Source organism: Neoarius graeffei, chromosome 7 (genome assembly GCF_027579695.1).
Source record: "Neoarius graeffei isolate fNeoGra1 chromosome 7, fNeoGra1.pri, whole genome shotgun sequence".
In the NCBI taxonomy this organism is placed as follows: Eukaryota; Metazoa; Chordata; class Actinopteri; order Siluriformes; family Ariidae; genus Neoarius; species Neoarius graeffei.
Window position 1 is genome coordinate 57822677 of NC_083575.1, and position 4476 is coordinate 57827152.

The window sequence follows — 4476 nt, forward strand, 5'->3', positions numbered from 1 at the left end:
AAGCAAACAATCAGGATGCTAGCCAGGACGGAGCAACAATATAACAATTGGAATGGACATGCAGGTAGAAAAGATTTGGCAAGCTGACATATTCAAATATTGTAGTGACCAGGTCTTAGGTGCATCAGATATGCTATCGGGCCAGCGCTGATTTGTATTATGTGTCAAAATCCATTTTTAAGGATGATTTTCTTGCCTGTTCATTATTAGCAGTAGAGCTGATTCTCTGCACCTCTATTCTTTTCTCTCTTCTTTCTTCTCACCTGCAGCTGGCATGAGAGAGGAAAGGGACAGCTGTGGGCTAAGTCCAGCCTGCGCCTGCAGGGAGCAGGGGGGTTAACACAACAGAGGCTCTGGTCCCTGGGCTTCCTTTAATAGCCCCAGTTTGACCCTGGCTCACCACACACGCTGCCTCTATTGCCGGTCTATGATTAATGACCTGGTTTTGCTGCATACACATTCAGATACACACAGCAAATCCATACACATACATGCACTGCTATATTACTATGGAGCTACCTGTGCTGCACTGGGGCTTCAGTGTGTGTGTCTGGGTGTGTGGATGTATGTGCCTATATCATTTCCCAGCATCCCCTTTCTTGAGTCATTAGGCAAAGTTTCTCTCTCTCTCTCTCTTTGTGTGTGTGTGTGTGTGTGGACAGTTTGAGAAAAAAACGGTTGAGATAGCCATCTGAAGTGGATTGATTTTCTCTATAGAGTGTGCTTATCAGTTCTGCAGTCAATAAACAAATGAGCTCTGAAGATGTGTGTATGTGTATGTGTGCGTGCGTGCACGCATTTGTATATGCACGTTTGTGTGTATGTGTATGCGTTCATGTGCACGTGTGTGTTGCAGACAGCAGTGTGTGATCCTCAAGCCTCCAGAATATATAGATTATATCTAATGGCCAAAGATAGACTCTCAGGATTAACGCGCTCTTATTAGTATTTGATTGAAGTGGAGACACTGTATTGTCCATCATCTCATTTGCTGAAGCTGATGTACTTTATATCACAGTTAAAATAAAACTGTGTACGATGTTAGTTTGTTTATCTTACATGCTAAGGATTTATTTTACACTTATAAGTTATCTGTGCTTATTTTTTAACGTTTATTTATTTTAGTCTTATATCTTTTATCCCGGGCAGCACGGTGGTGTAGTGATTAGCGCTGTCGCCTCACAGCAAGAAGGTCCGGGTTCGAGCCCCGTGGCCAACAAGGACCTTTCTGTGCGGAGTTTGCATGTTCTCCCCGTGTCCGCGTGGGTTTCCTCCGGGTGCTCCGGTTTCCCCCACAGTCCAAAGACATGCAGGTTAGGTTAACTGGTGACTCTAAATTGACCGTAGGTGTGAATGTGAGTGTGAATGGTTGTCTGTGTCTATGTGTCAGCCCTGTGATGACCTGGCGACTTGTCCAGGGTGTACCCTGCCTTTCACCCATAGTCAGCTGGGATAGGCTCCAGCTTGCCTGCGACCCTGTAGAACAGGATAAAGCGGCTAGAGATAATGAGATGAGATGAGATCTTTTATCTCAAGACCTACCCATTCATGTATAGCATAAATATGATCTGGTTTGAGATCAACACTATGTGCTATTAAAGATTTAATCTGTAACAAATTGCAGTGTTTCCTGTCTCCACGTACTGTTCTGATGAGGTCACCAGAGCAGTGGAGGCCAGTTTTTCACACTTGAGAGTAGTTATACATTGATTTGCTGGATATGTTGTATACTCTGGAAATGTGTGCAGGCTGCCCTGCTGACATGTCCATGGATTACATCAGTGCACAGCCAACTGGCCAACCGTGTTCTTCACGATCAGCTTTTCTCAAATGGATTGTACTGAAATCCACATTCCCAGAAGCATCTACAGTAGGTCTGTGCTGTTCTTTATCTCTTCTGCCCAAGAAAGGCCGAACTATGAAAAAGCAACGTTACACATCATGAGATCTACTTTAATTGTCGCTAGGGGTTCCTTCAATTATCTTGATACATCAGATATATAAAAGTTTCCACAGGGTTTTTGTCCACAGTAGGCATAATTTATTTGCTTGTGGGTGCTGGTCAAAGAAAAGCAAGCGTGTGTGGAGCCCATTCTGTCCATTCAGCCAGACCTCGGTCACTCTGGGAGGTTAAGCTGGCATAAATGTAGGGATGTGCAACAGGCCAGCCTTAGTGCATTTTGTTGTAATTGGGTCCCAGTTGTCTTGTCAGAAATCAATTCATGTTAGGAGCTGGCTAGCAGGGGGAGGTCAAGGTTTCTGCAGCCTAAATATTTTATTTGTACTACAAGTCTTGAGCTTTTAAAGTTGGTGCTGTCCTGTTTTTTATCCCCCCCCCCCCTTTCCCTTACGCATAGATGCTATTGGCCAAGCCTTTTTACACAGGTCAGGGCTGGGTTAAAATCAATTATAATCAATTATTAAGCATTGTGCGTATCTCATGTGGTTGGGAAAAGGAGCAGCTTGGAGTAGACTCGGCATGTCTGAGAGGTCTAACTTTTTTATTAGTACAGTATTTATCTTGATCAAGATTGCACAACCTGAGAAAACATTACCCCTTTTTATATAGAAAAGCCAAAATATATTTATCGCTTATTGACCTTTTTTTTGCTGAGAAGGTACTTTGTGTACACTGCAAACCGTTTTGCTGTTTAAACTTTATGTACAAAAATAGGATTGTGCTAGAATATGGAGTATTATTCTATCCACATTCACTGGATGTGCGCAATCGCGTGCTCTGACTGACTTTTGACTTCTTATACAGTGATTCAGATCAAATTTTACTGCATGCTATGAGCTTTTACCTTGTTTATTTAGACTGTTCACTTTACTGTTTAGTCTGCCATTTCGTTTGAGTCAATATAAACCTCAAGAGCATCATTTTACTGGCTTCATTATCAATTTTCATGCCCTGTATTTGTGCATTTAGTTGGCATCATCAACTGAGCTGTTTTCATCACATTAGAAGACACTTATTGGTCAGATTAAGAAATGGTCTGGGAAATGACTTCTTAATGGGTTAATTCCAGACTAAATTTGTGGAGCAAAGCAAAGTGAACGCTCAAGAAATGAAGATTTGGAACAGCAGACTAGTGGACATTACATTTATGTCCGATTATGTTTGTGTATATTCTTCACCCTGAAGATTCAAAAATAGAATGAAACTGCTTGCGACACTTCATAAAACCCCAATGATAAACTGTTGTCTAGCTTTACTGAACCAACTCTGAGTAGATTTAAATGATTTAATTAAAAATACAAACTCAGCACACCATGTAGAGAGTGAAAGACCCAGAGTGACTGGATCCTGTTGTCTGTTTTGAGGCAGGGTATGTGCTCACCCAGTGGCCCTTCCTCTCATTAGCACAAACATGAAGAGGCCCACTGTAGTGGTGAAACAATTCAGCAATATTGTCTTCACCTCTCTTCACTTTGTACTCTTGTCTGAGCTCTCCACATGCATGCAATTACACTGAATGAACAAACAAAGTTGGTGTGCATGGCTATTCATGCTATTCAGGGCTAGATGAAATCCAAACTTTCCAATCCCACAGCTCTTTAGAGTTTATAAGGGTGTCAAGCAAGTTCAATTGTTCAAGGTGGTTTGTTTTCATCCCTATAACAATACAAATTTGATTTCCTCCAGGCACAAACCAGGCAGCTATGGTGCTTGGATGGGACATGATTTGTTTTTGACTGTAGCTAAATAAGAGCTTTATCTGATGGAGCACAACCATCACTGCAGGAGCCAGCAGAGGAGTTTACATACTGGCTCTCTATGGCATTTTTTTTTCCTTCTAAAGAAGAAAGGCTAGAGAGACCAGTTGACAAGCTGGCCTTAAGTGGGATGAGAGGCGAAGATGCTTCAGCCAGCCCGGTCGATCAGGTGCTGGCTGATTGAGAGGTGGTACATCAGAGGCACATGACGTTCCACTCCAATGAGCAATCTTCTTTATCAGAGGGTATTTTTTTCTCAATCAATCAATAGTGCTTCCATCAAGGGAGGGCAGGTCAGTGTTGCCCTGGTCCACTGTATCTGCTTCGACCACCTGCAGTACAATCTCATGTCTTCACAGACCTTCAGCACTAAAAGCATTCAGCACTGACACACACAGATTGAGCAGCTACCAGTTCATCAACATAAATTATACCCATCGCACAGCTAACAGCTAAATCCAGTCTTGTCTTCATCAGTACTTCAGTGGTGTTATTATCAATTAGACCTTGAAATCTTGGTTAGATCAATCTGAATTCTACATACTCCTTTAACCACTTATAACTTAACTGTGAGTCAAGTCCTCAGATCCCCTCTTCCGTCTCTCCTGTGAACAGGCTGGTGTGGCGACGTGGGAGTAATTGATGGTGCAGTGCATCTTACAGGAGCAACTAATGAAGTGGTGTGGCTCACCAATGATGTGCAGCTCTGTAGGAGGATGGCTGTACGGGGATTACCATCCTAGTCCTCCAGCATGTGGA